This window comes from Lemur catta, chromosome 3 (genome assembly GCF_020740605.2).
Source record: "Lemur catta isolate mLemCat1 chromosome 3, mLemCat1.pri, whole genome shotgun sequence".
Classification (NCBI taxonomy): Eukaryota; Metazoa; Chordata; class Mammalia; order Primates; family Lemuridae; genus Lemur; species Lemur catta.
This window is the reverse complement of record NC_059130.1, coordinates 48,261,039-48,280,818: the sequence shown is the minus strand read 5'-3', so window position 1 is coordinate 48,280,818 and position 19,780 is coordinate 48,261,039. Positions and strand designations below refer to the sequence as shown.

The following is a 19,780-nucleotide window of genomic DNA, read 5'->3' as shown; positions in this document are numbered from 1 at the left end:
CCAGTAAATATCACAGAGCATTGTATGTAATATATAGCGTCTCCATTGAACTCTGAATAGTTAAGTCATTTTGCTGGAGATAAATCATACATCTGTGAAATAACAGAGTGTGATTGTGACCCCAAATCTGTTTGACTTCAAAAGCCTATGCACATCATAATTATGTTCATTTTTTCTACTCAGGAATTCAGAGCCTTTTTAACATTGCAAAAATCTCCTGAGAATTAGAAGCCATTCACAAGGGCTGACACATGTGTGAGTTTCCCTTGTCTTACAAAGGGTCCTTCACTGTCATCTTTAAATAGCTCCACCCATTGCCAGTAGAGTCACTGCAGCCAGTGTCAAAGCTCTTTTCTTATTCTCAAAAGCCATCAGTCCCTTTGGCCACTCCCCAACCCCAATCCTTTCCCTTTTCTTTTTTCTCCAAACTTTATTCTTTTATTTATCTATTTATTCACTCATACAAGAGTATTAATTGAATGTCTATCATATGCCTTAGCGCACAGTTCTAAGTGCTGTTATCTCTGCTCTCCTATCCTTTTTTGGTCTCCTCTTCCCCAAAGTCACCTTCTGTATTAGGTTGCTCAGTGCATTGGGTGATCTGAAGGATAGCAGAAGGAAAAGTCTTGCTGGGCAAAATGCCTTCAGAACCTAAAATAAAGGCTTCCTTTCAACTATTCTGTTTAGTGATCTCGGTAAAAATGTATCTTCTCTGATTTCAGACCACTTTTCTGAATTCTTTTGAGTATATTTAACTATTTGCTAAGGCTAGGTACTGATTAACTTCAGCAATATTGGATCACCTCCCAGTCCTGCAGTCTCCAGATGGGCAGGCTCACTTGCATTGTGTTAAATTGCATCCTATATCAGGAAAACTTCTCTTGTAAGATATATGGTAGACGCTTACCTGACAGAGGAGATATTATGTTCATAAAGGTGATTTTCCCAGAGAGAGGCTTATCCATCGCTCTCTGAATGTGCTGACCCCTGCAATTTCCCCAAATGTGGGAAAATTTTCTCACACTTTCCTCTATTAGGAGAAAGAAGAGGAGGAGGAGAAGGAGGAGAAGGAGAAAAAGAAATGTGGCAATGTTACCTAGTTATCCAGAGTTGCTATTTCTACTCTTCTCTGTCCAGAAAATTTGAATCATCTGTTCCAATATCCAATTGTATCCTTTACACAGTAATATCCTTGTGGAAAGGAAATAAAAATGTGTTTCATATTTTATTTTTTTCCAGAAAAAAATCCTAACCTAATTCAATAGTACAAGTTAAAATCAAACCCTTTGCATAGATAATAAAAAATCATTCTTTGACATAAATACCTGTTGCCACTTCATCTATTATTTTATAGATTTCATAACACATTAATTAGAAATTATGATAGTACATTTACTGTTCATTTTTTTACTTATTTATCTATTTATTTATTGTTAATTTTTATGAATATAATACTTGTACAAATTTATGGTGTATATATGGGCATACAATGTGTAATGATCAAATCAGAGTAATCGGAATATCCATCACCTCAAACACCATTTCTTTGTGTTAAGGAAATTCCAATTCCACTCCCATAGTGTTTTGAAATATATAATAAATTATAAATTCTCCCTATCATGCTACTAAACACTAGATCTTATTCCTTCTATCCAACTGTACTTCTTGTAACCAACAAACATTTCCTCTTTATCCTCCCACTACTCTTCCCAGCCTTTGGTAACCATCATTTTACTCTTTATCTCCATTAGATCAATTTTTTTTAGCTTTCACATGTGAGTGAGAACATACAATATTTGTCTCTGTGTGGCTGGCTTATTTCATTTAACATAATGTCCTCCAGTTCCATCAATGTTGTTGCGAATGACAGGATTTCATTCTATTTTGTGGCTGAATAATTTTCCATTGTGTATATGTACCACATTTTCTTTATCCATTCATCCACTGATGGACACTTAGGTTGATCCCATGTCTTGGCTACAATGAATGGTGCTACAATAAACATGGTAGTGCAGATATCTCTCTAATATACTGTTTTCCTTTCTTTTGGACATACATCCAGGAATAAGATTGCTGGTATTGCTGATTTTATTTATTTTTTGTTGTTGTTTACTGAATTTATTTTTCTTTAATTTCATAGTATTACTGAGGTATAAATATTTTGTTTACATAAATTGCTTTTGTACCATTTGAGTCAAAGTTATAAGTGTGCCCATCCTGCAGATAGTGTGCACTGTACCTGTTAGGTGTGAATTTACCCATCCTCTCCTCCCCCTTTCCACCAGCTTGATTTCCGATGAATGTTATTAATATTTCCATATGTGCAAGTAAGTGTTGATCAATTAGTTCAAATTTAATGGTGAGTACATGTGGTACTTGTTTTTCTATTCTTGTGATACTTCACTTAGAAGAATAGTCTCCAGTTCCATCCAGGTTAATACAAGAGGTATTAGTTCACCATTTTTTTTATGGTTGGGTAAAAAAATATGGTATGTATATACCACATTTTATTAATTCACTCATGTATTGATGGGCACTTGGGTTGTTTCCATATGTTTGAAATTGTGAATTGTGTTGCTATAAACATTTGAGTGTAGGTGTCTTTTTTATAGAATGTCTTTTTTTCCTTTGGTTAAAAACCCAGTAGTGGGATTGCTAGATAAAATGGTAGATCTACTTTTAGTTCTTGGAGGTATCTCCATATTACTTTCCATAGAGGTTGTACTAGTTTGCAGTCCTACCAGCAGCGTATGAGGGCTCCTATCTCTCCGCACCCATGCCAACATTTGTTGTTCTGGGACTTTTTGATAAAAGCCATTCTTACTGGAGTTAAAGTGATATCTCATTGTAGTCTTGATTTCCATTTCCCTGATGATTAGAGATGTTGAACATTTTCTCATATGTTTATTGGCTATTAGTCTATCTTCTTTTGAAATGTTTCTGTTCATGTCTTTTGCCCACTTTTTAATGGGATTGTTTGATTTTTTTTTGTTGCTGATTTGTTTGAGCTTTTTTAGATTCTAGTTATCAGCCCTATATCAGATGTATAGCATGCAAATATTTTCTCCCATTCTGTAGGTTGTCTATTTGACCTATTGATCATTTCCTTGGCTGTGTAGAAGCTTTTTAATTTGATCAGATCCCTCATATATCCAATGCTGGTTTTAAAAATGTCAAAAATTGAGGTCCTACAGCAGTAGGGTTAAAATATTGTATTGACAAAAATCAATCTTCTAAAGAAGGATCAGGTGAACTGAGCAGTGCTCTAGGACTACAAATACACATTTATACATATTATTTTACGAATACAATGTAGAGTCCCTTTCTTTCTTTCTTTCTTTTCTTTCTTTTGAGATGGAGTCTCACTACATTGCCCACTTTGGTCTCAAATTCATGTCCTCAAGTGGTCACCTGCCTCAGCCTCCAAAGTAGCTGGAATTATAGGCACAAGCCACCATATCTGACTAAGAGTACATTTCTACATTTCTATACACACAAAACAGAAATGTTTGTATGAGAGAATAAAAGGATATATTTTTAAGAGGCTGAATTAATCATACATCTGACTTTACTACTCCATTGAACTTGAACAAATCCCTTAGGTTCAACTTTTTAGAAATATAAAATATGGTACTGTTTCTGCTTAATATTGAAAGGTGTTTGTTGGAAATTAGTAGAGATGGTGTTTCATGTGTTAAAAAATCTATAGAGGTGCAAAAATTAAGATAGCAAATGACAAATATCAAACCAGGTGTTTATTATGCTGTAATATTTAATAGGAAATTATCTTGGCACACTGACAAATCCTAACATACTTTGCTGAACATCTGAATATTAAAATGTAGAGCTCTTTGAAGTCTGCCACAACGACTGTTTATATGTGTGCCTACAAATAGAAATAATATCAAGGCCATGACACTTGACCACATAAACCATGGCTGAGAAAGTCATCTTCTGGTAGAATTTACAGAGGCTGCTGCACAAATATTGATTGATTATAACAGAGCTCATAAAGATGGGTGGAGCCAACTACCTTATCCTATAGGAAGCAGGGACTACTAACTTTAAATGGGATCCCTTATCAGCCCTTCTTCAACCAGGTTAATTCTTTTACTCACTCTCACTAGCTCTGGACTGTCCATGACATGGGATTGACTGATTTACTGACCGACACTTATTTATATTTTTTTTATTAGCAATCAATTTGTATGAACTTCCTATTTGGTACAGAAAATGGCATCAACTGCATTTTTCCTCAACATTTTCTCAAAGCACTCGCATGTTTCTCCTGGATATTCCTGCCTGCCAGCCTTGACCTTGGTCAGTATTTCTTCTTTCAATCACGGTCTTGTCTGCTTTGATTTCTGCACCATGATTCTGACTCCCCAACATCCACACACTTCTTGCTGAGAAGCTTTTGCTCTGTCCTTTAGATTATTTATTCTCAGATCTATTCCTTACTATCTCAATTGATTTTATACTCTTCTGATAACTTTGGTACCTGGGTGCCCTGAAACGTCTGGTAATATTCCCAACAATATTCAGTCTTGGGAGCCCTCCTTCAAAGCTAACAGGAATGGTCCAGCAGGGTGATTGGATCAGACTTTTTACTTTCCTCTGACTGTGTTTAAAATTAAAAACAATACTGGGAACAGAAAATGGATAAAGGAATGAGTAACAGGCAAATAGGTAGAAATCCTAGAAAGTAGTTCATTTTTTCGTGTATAGTAAAGGTCTATTTTTCCCCCTCCCAACTCTCCCTTCGTAGGCAACGTTTTAAAGTTAAGGTCCCAAATTATTATTTTTATATTCCTCATTAAATTTTTCCCTTTTAACATCACTCATTAATTATTTGTTTGCTAGACCAAGTAACTCCAAGTCTTGACCTCTTGTGCTCTTTGTAGCCAGGCAGCTTGCTCCAGCGGCCCCCTCTGCAGGAACAAGAGACTGAATCTCCTTCTGCTTGGCTCAGTCAGTTACCATCCCCCTGCTCCTTAGCCTCAGCTTTTGCTGAAATCACTAGTCCGTTATAGCACCCTCTTTTATTCTTTGTCTTTATTAGTTTATGCAATTTTTCTTCTCCTTTTAGTGGAAAAGGAAGAGGAGCAGGAGGAATATACACATAATTAATTTATCTCACTTAACCAGAAACCTCCAATCTCTAATTTTTTGAGAAGTATTGACACATAACTGTCTGAACAAAACTTCCCCTTTTTCTATTTTTTAGAGACAAAATACATGCTTAAAAAAACCCTCATTTTTGCAACACTAAGAAATACAAGAATTCCAAAGAGAAATTCATCAAGTCATGAAAGCTGTTTTTCTGTATTTGATACTATAGCAAATAGTTAAATTACAAATACATTTATAGTGATGAAAATCAAACAAATTTAATGTTATTTTGAAATGCATACTTACATACTTTTCTGTTGATAATTAATTTAAAATACGGAACATTTTTTCAATAGACCAAAGTTTTCTTTATATATTTTTTTATTACTATTGTTTGCACTAAAACTAATTTTATAAAAATATGGAATAATAAACTGGCCCAAAACATTTGGCTTCAAATAACTTCATCATATATTAATACTATGCAAAAATTCTTAAAAAACTTTTAAAGACTTTTAAAGGGTCATAATAAATTTTACCGTTGAAAAGGATTTATGACTCAGTAAATTTTATAAAGTGCTGAGTGGGATGCCCTGCAGCTTTTATTTGTTTCAAAATTCACATTTATTTAGGTATAACTTACAATAGATGTACCATTTGATGACATCTGATACATATATGCAATTGTATAATCACCACTATAATTGAAATATAGAAAATTTCCATTACCTCCTCCTGGTGTTTGATGCATTTGTCATTGTGATTTGCTTGGCATCTCTTATCCTGTGCACAAGATCCATTGTTCTTGCCCTGAGGTTACGAAAGGTAGGTGTGTGTCCCTGTTTTCTCCCTGCCCTCTGGGCCTGCTTGCTGTTCGGCCAGGTAGTGGACCACTGACGTTGTACCATCTGCCCTCTCCGGAGCCCTTGGACTAACTGGATTCCTTTGAGTGATTGCCCCCACGAGGCATAATCAGCCTGGGTGTAGGAAGTGGGTAAAGGCTCTGAGTGTGTCAGGTGGGATGAGATAATTATCCACATACTACGCATGTGGTTTGTTCTAGGTCACTTTCTGGACTCTATTGTACCTACACCGCTTGGCCCATGCACTAGAGAGTCCTCTGCATTCTTTTGCAGTTGGCCTACTAAGTTCTGATAGGCAGATTCGTAGGGTGTCCCTCCTACCCCAGATATGGCAGTTGCTCGGGACAGAATTAAGGTGGGGCAAGACCAAAACAGAGGGCCTGGGGCCCACCCTTGTCCTTCTTCTCAGGTGAGGCAATTGCACAAAGGCAAGGTGCCCACTTTTGTCCCTAGGAGACCTGGAATCCCTCATTATCTACCTAACAAATAGCAAGTGCAGAGGAAATAAGATTTAAAATATTTAAGACCTATGGAGCCCAGCCCATACAGTTGCTAATGTGTAGTATAGATACACTCTATTACTGCACTGATGAGTTAGGAAATAAATCAGGCTGAATCAGGAGACAGAGAATTAGTAAGGCAGAGAGAAAAAGAGGAAAGCCATTTGTGCAAGGGAAATATCTTTGGCAAAAGTATATTGTAGATGCTCAAAAATGCTTATTTCCTGGTTCACAGACAGGAGTTGAGAAGAGCACAAAGTGTTGGGCAGTGAGGAGGAAGTATTTGAAAGAAGTAAGAAATCCATTTAAAAAGAGAAGATGTGACTCATTGGCTAGACTGAATTCAGACTTATTTGCCTGTAAAATCTGTTCCTTCTCTTTCCTCTTACAGGGAATGATACTACTTCCTGGATATGAATTTCTCTGGTTGTACAACCGGAAATGATTATAAGTTTCTGCAAATGTGGATTTGTTGCTACCTTCCAGGCAGCTGCATGGATCTTGTTACTGATTATGTTTCCCTTATTGAATAACCTACTAAACACTTTTGTGCGAATTTGATTTGTGACCCACCTTTGGCAAGTTTATAGGCCTTCATTAAATACATTTATATACACATGTCACTTCTGGTTCTATCTTATTTTGTAATAATATCATAATTCTCCATTTGCCTCATTTTCTTCTCTTTTTGTTGCGTTTGGTTTCTTTTGTTTTCTTTCCTTTGTCTTTCATTCTTTTTGAAATTTTGATATTTAATCTTCTTAATTATAATTCTTTCTAAGCCACCTTACATCATTTTTGAAAAATTGTGTTGGTATATAAGATAAATAAAGACTTCGAATTCCACTTAATTGCCCCAATCAAAATCTATAGTCACAGTTGATAGAAACTTTTTTATTCCCATATCTAATCAAACTATAAGTGCTACCTAGTCTATTCTCTCAAAGACTTTCCAATCTGTCCCTTTTACATCAATCCACAGTTGCTACATTCATTATGCATTCAGGTTTCTTTAACAAGTTGCTAAGAGAGCTTTCTAACTGGTCAGATGGTGTCTGCTTATTCCTGTGAGCTTTTCTTCATAGAACTTCCAGAATGAATTCTTTAAAAATAAAACAAACAAAAAAGCAATTCATTAATACACTCCCCTGCTCAATGTCATTTAATAGTTCTCCAGCTTTCAGAATCAAGTCCAAACTCTACAACATAGCATACCATAGCATACAGGAGACCTAACAATTTGCCTTGCACCTTCGGCTGACTGCTCCTTTGATCTTCTTCAGGATCTACAACCACATACCACAGATTACTGGCCTATAGTCTAGGGCTATATGATCAACAAAGTGAATGATTGTAAGTTCTGGATCAAATGAACATCACGACTTTCTCACTGTTAGAATGCTTTTCTTCATTTTTTGAAAAAGTAGAATAAGAAAGCTTAATTTCTGACAACATCTGTAGTCCCTATCTTCTTGATAGAATCTGTACAAAATGAAAAAAAAAATGGTGGTCCTGTCTACTTCAATCTGGGGAGTTCTACCCACCTGATTTCAAAAGATATGAAGTATGTTTATTATGTAGAATAAAGCTCAAAATTGTTTAGATAAAAGCTGTAACAACTTGATTATTAACATCCAATTGCTTCTTTGCTTTCTGGCACAGAAGGCCAACTTTAAATTTCCTTGATAGAATATATAGATTCTTAAACACAGCATTATCAATAGCAAAAAGAACAGTATTTACTTGGAAATGAGAAACTGCTCCTTCAACAAAGGAGCGGATGTTGGATTTAAGCAATGGACTCCATTTGAGAAAAGTGTACCCATTAAAAAATCAATACTTCTAGATCTGGGGGGTCACAGCAAATGTTTTTAGATCCTGCCAAAAAAATAAATAAATAAATAAATAAAGGACTTGAGAGCATTTCACCTGGCAAACATTTTAGGCTTAAGGTTTGTCAGACTTTCAAATTTAGGAAGATGCAAAAAAACACTCTAAATATTGATTGACAAATGATTTACAGAATCAAAATATCATAAAAATGGTAACTATAGAAACAAGCTGCACAATCGTATCTGTGGTAGATTTGCCTAAGTCAGAAAGGAGGATGCATATTGTTTACTAGTGTATTTTTTCTTTGTATACTCGACACTAAGTAAGAAAATAAATTATGATTAGTTTCCCTAATCACACAAGTGGAATGAGTTCTTAACACTAAACCGATTGTCACTGATTTTTCTTTTTTGGATTTTGAAGGGTTTGAAAAATTTTTAAAGAGTGATATAAACTCCTAGAGGTTTAGCTATTGTCCCACTGGCATATCTGATAATTCAGGTAAAAATCAATGACAGTTCATCATTCTTCACAAGACTTCAATGTTTCTATTTGAAACCTACAGAAAGTTGAACCAACTACAAATCACAAATTTCATTTTGAATCCCCAGCTGGGAAAATTCCGTGGTAAGCTAAAAAACAAAAATTCCAATTCTTCTAAGGTTAAACCAAAATATTCTGATTTTAGAACCAGAGAATCATCAATGAAAATACCGTATTTGGGATCAGTTAAAGGTGTTCATTTTTTTTTTCCTTCAGCCCACCATATATCAACAGATCTATTCCTCACAATAAAATAGAAAGGAATCTTCCACATTCTCCCATTCCACTATTTTATAAGTTATAGGAAATAAAAATCAAAGAGAATGCAATGCAAACTCTGTGTGGAAAGTTGAATCACCCCAGCAAGGTAGGGTAAGGAAATTACATGGAGTTTTCCCTAGAGTGCAGGGATTATTTTATTCTGATTGGACAACTGCCCAATTTATTTGTTCATGAAATATGGAAAAGATTACTAGCAACTCAATGATATCTTTCACTCGTATATTAAAACAAATAAAACCTGTAAGTAATTCTCATGTTTTTATTACAGGAAGCAATTAGACTGGCTAAGGGAACAAAGAAAAACATTGGTAGGTGTGGCTGCTTCAGTTGCACACAAAGAGCTTTGTTCAACCTGTGTACTTAATTTCTACTGCTAAATTAACCTAAGGGATTCACTGCTTTCAATACGGTTTGTTTTTTCTGTCTTCTTTTTCTCTCATATCCTTTTCTAAATGCTTGTAGATATTTAATAAAATTTATATTCTTTCAAACATTGCTTTCCTCTTGCAGGGGAAATTTTCTTAGAAACTAGTAACTATTAGCTGAAATACTAACATCAATCTGATTCCTGAGTTGGGTCAATTTTTTAAGTCACCTTCATATTTTTCCTTGACTTTGTTTATCTTTCCTTGACCTTCTTTCTCTAAATCACTCTTTCTTGGATTGCTTTCCAATAAAGAGCTCTGTATCATTCTGTTGATATAAAGGGCTGTATCTTGAAGACAGCAAAATGGCAGTTAGATATTGATTTGTCGATACACTGTAACTTTACTGTCTCATATCCCACTAATCTTAGACTTCTGGGCCATGATGGATTCAAAACTTGTTGATGCTGTTGTTTTGAGCTATTCAAAAAGCTATTCAAAAAAGCATCCACAAGAGGCAAGCAATCATACAGCATGAATGCACAGATGAGACCTCAGAAATCATCTACTGCAGCCCCCTAGTTTTACAGATGAAGAAATGAACCAAGAGACATTGAATTATGTGCCTAAGAACACACATCCACTAAGTAGCAATGACAGCACTTGACACTGGGTTTTATAGGTTCCTTTCCAGAGAGGATAACCACAGATGACTTTCCCTAATCTAAATATGGGCCTGTGTTTATAATCTGTTATACTTCCTTTATAAGGGCTAATCATTCATTAGCTTTTAATTAAGTAACTCTTTCTTTATTCAAATAAAAACCAATATAGGACAGTATACATGGAATTAAATATTTGTATTTCCATCAGCATCCAGAAACCCAGTGACTTGCATTGAAGTCTAAGAATTATCTCAAATCCATTAAAAAAGCTTTATATTTTGCTGAAATTTTTATATAATTTTTCTCATATAAATGTTATAACTATCCTATGAATCAAGTACACATAGTACCTTCATTTTATGTATGAACAAACTAGGGTTTAGAAAAGTTAATTAACTTGCCCAAGATCATACAGCTATTCAAATTGTATGCCACTTAGAAGAGGCAGAAGTTAGGTTCTTCTGCATAGTAGTCTGAATCTTTTTATGGCCCTTAGTTTTTGGCCCATTGTTAAGGGAGAATTATTCAACAAAGTTAAAGTAATTTTGTCTTTTTCACTAAGCTGCATTCAAGTGTTGTGGCCTTGGCTTGCATATCTCAAGAACTCAGTATAGCTGGGCAGTATAAATTTTGTCAATGAGGGCCATTCACGTGTTAATAGAACACATTGCAAACGATGCATGCTAGAGTTCTGAATAGCAGAAACCTTGCATGGAGGCAGAGAAGTAAAAACCACTGTGTGACACCATTACTACATTTATTACAGGGAAGTTATTGAGTAGCTTATTCTCGTGTGATAAAGTATCTTCTTTTTTGAAAAAAAATTGAGACAAATAGTTTCCTGAACATTATGAAAAACCTTTTTTTTCCCCTAAGGAATAAGTTCATATTTTCCTCATGGAAAATTTAGATTAGTGTTCACCATTTGTGTTTTGACTGCCATGAAGTTCAATTTAAGGAATTTGGCAGCACCACAACTTGAACATCAGTAGACTAAACTTTTTCGTAGTCTTATTTTTAAATTCTATCTTTATATTTTCTGCCCTCTGTTAATGTTTTATTTTATATACCATCCCACTGACCTGAACATGAATATTTGGTGTACCCATAGTAGAAGACTAGAAGTATAAAGCCAAGATTTGTCTGCAAATGTAATATATAAAACAGGCTGTAATTTTCAGAAATGGTGCTATTTAAATCAAACCATTTGTTTGGGACTTAGGAATATTTCTTTCAGTGTTTGTAAGAGAACTTTAAGAGAACCTTAAGTAGCAGAGAAATAGTGAATAAAATTAGGAACATCTGGTCTCTTTTATTCTTCCCAATCCCATAATCTCACCAGTCCTACTTTGAATACAATTCAGTTAGCCTCCAAGGGGCTATTTAAAAGATTAAGTAAAATGATAGTGAATAGCTTTTTCATAGACCATATTTATCATCCGAGGAAGGTTGAAACAAGCACAGAATAATGGCTAAATATAAAATAATATCTTATATATGGACTTAGACTAGCAATATGAGCGAACTCTCCAAGTTTTTTCCATTTGGAATACTAAATCCAAAATCTGTCTAACTACACTTGAAGAAATAATTTATATTTCCATCATATTATTACCTGTGGATTCCAAAAAGGCTCTGAAAGTATTTAAATTTTGAAGCTCATTATTTACATTATAAAAGAAAATATAAAACAAAAACGATATAAATTATCTAAATAACATGATAATATAGTTAAATAACTTGAAACATACATGTACAAATATGCCCACAAAAAAACACATTCTTCTTAAACACATACAGAAAACATTTTGATAAAAATTAACATATATTAGGTTACAAAGTAAGTTGTAATAGTATCCAAAGAAACTTTGAGATAAAATGCAAAGAAACACTGGCCTGTGGGACAATTACCCACTGCTTATTTTCATAAATAAAGTTTTACTAGAGCACAGCCCTGATTACTAATTTACATATTATTTATGGCTGCTTTTGCACTGCAATGCCAGAGTTGAGTAGTTGGACAGAGACCATATGGCCTGCAAACCCTAAAATATTTACTATCTGGCCTTTTACAGAAAAAAGTTTATAGACCACAAAAGTCTATTTGAAAGTTACAATTACAAAATTCTAGCTCAAACAAAAAATAAATTAAAAAAGAAATTATGATGGAGAGAGAAAAATATTTAAAGCTGAATGATGATGAAATCATTATATATCAATGATTATATATTGAGATGCAGCTAAGTAAGCATCACTTAGAAGAAATTGTACTCAATGCATTCATCACAAATAGAAAGAAAGAAGAGAAAGAAAAAAGAAAGGAACTTGTTAAGCACAATTATATATATCCAGTTAAAATAGGCAACATAAAGATCTTTTTATATAATCAAGAGATAATAGAGTCCATTACTAGCATTCACACACATCAAGGAATATTAAAGAGGGCTGGCCAGATGTGGTGACACATGCCTATAATCCCAGCACTTTGGGAAGCCAAGGTGGGAAGATCGCTAGAGGCCTGGAGTTTGAGACCAACCTGGGCAAAAAGCAAGATCCCCATCTCTACAAAAAATACAAACATTGGCTGGGTATGGTGGCGCATGCCTCTATTCCCAGCTGCTTGGGAAACTGAGGCAGGACGATTGCTTGAGCCCTGGAGTTTGAGGGCTCAGTGAGCTATGAAGATGCCACTCCACTCTAGCCCAGGAATAATAAAAAAATTAAAGGGATATAATGAGTGACTTTTCCACTAAATTCCACAAAAATGAAATGGACAACATTTTTGAAAGACAAAAACTCTGAAACTCACTCAAGATGAAATAGATAAGTTGAATAGTTTCATATGTATAAAAGAAACTGAATTAATAGTTAAAAAGAGTTTGTATATTTATGAAGTTAAACATACACTAAGCATATGGCTCAGCAATCCTCAAAATATATATTAACCCAAGAAGAAATGAAAACATATGATCTGAAACATAATTTGAAAAAGAAACTATATTTAAAAGTCTATGTACTTTATTATTTCATTTATATGACAACTTTGAAAAGGGAAATCTGTAAGGACAGAAAACAGTGCATTCATTGTCAGGGGCTGGAAAAAGCAAAGGAGATTAACAACAAATGGCCACTAGTGAACTTTTGGTTGCAATGCAAATGTTCTATTTCTTGTTTATGATGGTAGAAGTAACATGACTGTATTTGTTAATATTCATTAAATTGTACACCTAACACAGGTGAGCTTTATTGTGTGTAAATTAAACCTCAATAAATCTTACTATAGAAAAAGGAACTCCAGTCTCTAAAATGAGATATAAGACAAAAATGTATCAATCTATTTCACTGTATTAACATTATCATCACATTAAATTCAGAAAGAGCGTTTAATAAAACTCAAAACCCTTTTGCTTTATATAAAGATAGATAATATAAATATTGATATTTATTTGTGTCTCAGTTTGGTTCCCTCTGAAGGATCCTGACACAAAGATTCAAACGTAATTCTTTTGCTCAGCAGATGATCTCTGAAAATACTGGCAGAGGTACCGGGAAGTGAGAAAGAGAGGAAAGCAATCCAATAAAGCATGTATTATCAAAAATGTCCTACTGTAGATAATTTGAACTTTATTTCACCAAGAAACTTTAGGAAGCACTGTAGAACACATATCTCAATGTCAGCCCACTTAAGGGGCAAGCGGTCTGGATATTTATCTACCAACTCCTACCAGTCATGGTAGAAGGCTGCTTCCAGGTGTTATCAATGTCCACCACTTCTGACCACACTCTGACATCCCATAAGTACTGGAAAAAAGGAGAGTCCTAAGACCAAGAGATGCATATACTGGGAGCTGGAAGTATCGTTAGTGTGAGTAGAAATTGTAAGAACCAAGGACACAGACAGGACACTGATAATATCTGCTACACTTAAAAAACTAAGAGAAGAGAGCATTTGCACAACTTGAAAATCATAGAACCAACATCATTTCTATTGGTGAAATTTTAGAAGCAGTTCCCCTAAAGTCAGAAATAAGACAAAAATATCTACTATCACTGATGCAAGTCAAAATTATATCAGCAGCCCCAGCTGATGCAATAAAAACTAGACAAAGAGATAAGTGGTATACAGATTGGAAATGGAAAGATAAGATTATTATTATTTGTAGATTATATATATTTCTACATAGGAAATACTAGTGAAGCCACAGACAAACTGTAGAATAATATTAAGAGAGTTCAGCAAGATTTCTGGACATTAGGTCAACATGTGAAATCATATCTTTCCCATTCACCAGCAATAAGCAAATAGAAAAAGTAATAGAAACAAAGATCATGTGCTCAGTAGCAATAAAAAGTATAAACTAACTAGGAAAAAAGTAACAAAAATGTTATGAAGAAAGCTATAAAATTTTACTAAAGAATAAAAAAAGAGGATCTGAACAACTTGGGAGAAACGTTTTTCATGAATGATAAGATTCAACACTGCAAAGATGTCAATTCACCCAAATTAATGATAAATTCAATGCCACTCTAATAAAAATTCAAAGAATAATTTTGGGTTAACTTGAAAAAAAATCATTCTAAAATTCACATAAATTAGGAAACTTTTGGAAAGAGCTTGGAAGAGGAACTTAACAAATACTAAGATGTGTTAAAAAATTGGAATCATTAAAACAGTGTCTTTTTTGCATAGGATTAGGTAGATAGATCAGTGGAAGAGAGTAGAGAACCCAGGAACAGGCACAACAATTTTGTAAATTTGGTATAAGACAGATAGAATATTTCAATTTAATTAAGAAAACACTATTTTCCATTAAAAACATGGGCCCAATTGGCTTTTTCTATGGAAAAATTGATGAAACCATAGCATTCACCATGCATTATATACCAAGTAATTTTACATTGAATTAAAAATCTAAACATAATAAAAAAACCTTTAAAACAACTAGGAAAATGATATTAATTTTACGAACTTGAGATAGAAAGACTTTCTTAACCAAGGTAGCAAAAACTAAATTTTAGAGAAAAATTGGTTAAATTTGACATAAAAATTATTACCTTTTTGGTGGAACAAAGATATGATAATATTTTATAAGAAACAGAATAGAGGAAGATATCCTAACTTATATAACAACAAAAAAGTAAGCCAGATATGCACTACATAAATAGATAGATAGACAGAGATAATTTCTTTTAAAATTCCCACTAGAATTTAGTTAACCACCTTCTCTGTCTTTTCTACATCAAGTAGACTTAATACACAGATAGTACCATCCAAAACAAAATCACTTCTTAATTGTGTACTCAGGCCCAAGAAACATAACACAGATGTTCACTACTACATTGCATATGTTAACTTTCACATTGAAGAAATAGCTTGCTCTTCTGTGCATCATGAGTGAAATTCAGGGCATGTCCCAAGACTTCTCTGGGTACTCTGATGTAACAAAACTTTCTCTGGTTCTTGAGCAGTCACATAACAATATTATTTCATTTTTAAAAAAACTGTGCAGTTCAATGTTCTCAAGCAACTTCAAGATGCAGTCATAGGGACCTGATTTCACCCCACTTCAAACAAACAAACAAACAAACAGACAGTATTTACAAAACAAGAGTTTTCACTGTACAGCAAAGGCTAGTTATCCCTGAGAAATGGGAAACAGAAGACGTGAGTCCCACTATTGCTACAGCTTAGAGAGAATTTCTGGGATGTGCATAAAGAGGACAGTGAAGCACACAGCCCAGTTGCTTCCTGGAGCTGAGGAGACAGAGCTGAGAGGCTGGAGAGACTACAGCAGCAGAAGCTTATGGGCCAGATGGACAGAAAGGAGGGAAAGAACAAGAGGTCTCCAGAAGGTCCCCACAGAGAGAATGCTGGAGAGTATAGATCACCATGTGTGAGAGGAAATTACTCAAGGCTGAAGAAAGAATGATCTGTAAGGGATAAAGGAAACAATGCTAGGTTCTCACACATGAATGGGAATGCTACCCACTACCACCAGCCAGAATGAAAACAGAATTTATAAGGCACTGGTTAAGAGTATTCAGGAAGGTCTTGCCTCAGTAGTGAGGGATAATCAGCACTGCACTAAATGCTACGTTGAGTCTATCTGGTAAGTCTTAAAGGAAAAGTGCAGTCCCCAGTCCCTGGGCTGTGAAGCAGTACCCGTCCATGGCCTGTTAGGAACGAGCCGCACAGCAGGAGGTGAGTGAGTGAAGCTTCATCTGTATTTACAGCCACTCCCCATTGCTTGCATCACTGCCTGAGCTCTACCTCCTGTCAGATCAGTGGTGGCATTAGATTCTGCATTATGGTGAGTTGTATAATTATTTCATTGCAATGTAATAATAATAGAAATAAAGCGCACAATAAATGTAATGCACTTGAATCATCCTGAAACCATCCGCCTCACCCTGGTTTATGGAAAAATTGTCTTCCATGAAACTGTCCCTGGTGCCAAAAAAGGTGGGGGCCACTGTTCTAAAGGGTCAAACTGTTTCCAAGTAATCTGAGTTTTAGAACATAGCTGAAGAATAATTATAGGAATATAAGATATCCAACAACAAGATAAAAACAACAATCTCTACATCTAGTCAAAGACTACCCAGCATGCAAAGAAACAGGAAAACTTTACCCATAATGAGAATAATCAATTACCTGAAATCAACCCAGAACCTACTAAGATGGTAGAATTAGCAAAGACATTAAAACCATTCTTATGATTACATTTCATTCATTCAAAAAGTTAATTGATATGTGGAAGATTTAATAAATATGCAGGTTGAAATTCTAGATGGAAACTACAGTGTCTGAGATGAAAAATACAGTAGTCCCCCTTGTCTGCAAAAATACATTCTAAAACCCTTAGTGGATGCCTGAAATGCCAGATAGTATGAAACCCTACATATATTATGATTTTTCCTAAACACACATACCTATGATAAAGTTTAATTTATAAATTAGGAACAGGAAGAGATTTAACAACAACATAGTAAAATAGAATAATTATAAAAATATACTGTAATAAGTTATCATACTCTGTGGCCATAACTTTCACAGTTTGAGGTCCAACAGCAAATTTAGCACAAATTTTTTTTTTCTTATTCACAATTTCATGGATAAAAGATTCATTCTTACCACAGATCTTAGCAACCTCACTCAGCATACATTTTTTCCCTTAATTATTGAGAACTGTCATCTTTTTACTTAAAGGAAGTACTTTACATGTTTTGTTTAGCATATCTGAATTGCTAGCATCACTACTCTTGCACTTTGGGGACATTATTAAAATAAGGGTTGAACACAAGCACTGTGATACCATGACAGTTGATCTGAAAACCAAGATGGCTACAAAGTGACTAATGGGCTGGTAGCACATAAGAGTGTGGACATATGGGCAATGGCATGATTCACATCCCAGGCAGGATAGAGCAGTATTGTGTGAGATTTTATCATGCTACTCAGAACAGTGAACAATTTAAAACTTATGAAGCATTTATTTCTGGAATTTTTTATTTAATAATTTTTGGACCATAGTTGACTGCATGTGACTTAAACTACTGAAAACAAAACTGTGGATAAGAAGAAACTACTGTACACCAGATAGGACCAAGAGCAGATACAACGTTACAGAATAAAGTATTCATGAACTTGAAGAAACAGTAATAGAACTATCCAAAATGAAGTGAAGAGAGGAGAATAGAAAAATAATTCACAATTGCAAAGATGTGGAAACAACCCAAGTGCCCATCAATACATGAGTGGATTAATAAAATGTGGTGTATATATATATATACCATGGAGTTCTACTCAGCCACAAAAAACAAGAGTGATCTAGCACCTGTTATGTTATCCTAGATAGAGCTGGAGCCCATTCTACTAAGTGAATTATCACAAGAATGGAAAAACAAGCACCACACGTACTCACCATCAAACTGACAATAATTGATCATCACTTAAGTGCACATATAGTAGTAACATTCATTGGATGTTGGGCAGATGGCAGGGAGAAGGCAGAGTTGTGTATATACAAACCTAATGGGTGCTGTGAGCACCATCTGGGGGATTGACACACTTGAAGCTCTGACTCAGGTGGGGCAAAGGCAATATATGTAACCTAAACATTTATAACCCCATAATATGCTGAAATAAAAAAAATACACACACACACACATATATATATGTATACATAATCTACCTTAGGGGGGAAAAAAGAACATTACTGGCTGAAGGAAAACTTCAAGCTGCCTAATATATGTGAAATATGAGTCCTCAAAGGAGAAGAGTGAGAGAATGAGACAGAAAATCTTTTGAAGAAATAATGGCTCAAAATTTGTGAAATTTGATAAAAACTATAAGCCATATATCAAGAAGTTCAATAATCTCCAAATACAAGAAATATAAAGAAAATTACCCTAAGTCATCTCATAATCAACTTGCTTAAAACCAGTGATAATAGAAAATCTTAAAAGTAGCCAGAGAAAGAAGACAACTGCATACAGAGGACTGAAGATAAAGACTACATAGGGTATGGAAATCTTAGGGAGAAATAAAAAGTACAGCAGAGTTTTTGGTGGAAACAATGCATGGTTTATGATCAATACCTTTAAAGCACTGAAAAAAGAGAAAACAAATGCTGACCTAGAATTCTATACCCACAGAAAATCCCTTTCAAAAACAATGGAAAAATAAGAATATTTTCAGACATATAAAAGCTAAAAGAATGTACCAGCAGTAGACCTACACTACAAGAAATGTCTTTAAAAAGCCTATCAGGAAGAAGGAAAATCGTACCAGATGGAATCATGGATCTACATGGAATAATGAGCAACAAAAATGGTAAGTACAAAGGTAAATATATGACATATTTTGTTATTATTTAAATATCTTTAAAAATAACTGGCTGTCTAAACAAATATAATAATGTATTGTGAGGTTTATAGCATGTGTGCAAGTAAAATATATGCAAATATAGCAAGGAAGGGAGCAATGTATGTATACTGTTGTAAGGTTGTTATATGTGAAGGATATATGATCACTTGAAAAAAGATTGTAATAAGTTAAAAATAATATTATCAACCATGAAGCATTCACTAAAATATCAAAGTATTATAGCTAATAAACCAATAAGAAGATAAAATGTCATTTTAAAAAATCCAAAAGAAAGCAGGAGAAAAGAGGGAAATGGGAACAAAGAACAGATAAAACAAATATAAAACAGTTAACATGATGAAAGATTTAAATGTAAGTATATCAATAATAATATTCTATGAAAATGGTTTAAATACTCCTAATTAAAAGGCTGAGATAGTAGTTACCTCTAGATATAAGGAGGAGCATGGGATTAGAAAGGGGCCTTAAGATCCTGGTAATGTTCCATTTGTAATCTTGGTGATGAATGTATGAATGTTGACTTTGTTATTTTCCTTTGATCTATACATATGTGTTTTATGTGCTCCAATATACATGCTATATTTCACAATAAATCACTTGGAAAAAAAACAGGTAAGAGAAAGAGAGAAAGCATGCAAAGCTGTAAGAGAAGATAAGGAGGTAGCCCAGTATAGCAGATTCTTGAGTTGGTTTACTATAAAGGGGAATAGAAGAGTGGTGCAATAGG

The 19,780-nt window shown here is 34.3% G+C and overlaps 1 pseudogene; it reads left to right on the top strand.

Moving 5' to 3' along the window:
* The first annotated feature begins 899 nt into the window (after nt 1–899).
* Nucleotides 900–1,029, top strand: LOC123636073 (annotated as a pseudogene).
* Nucleotides 1,030–19,780: the final 18,751 nt, after the last annotated feature.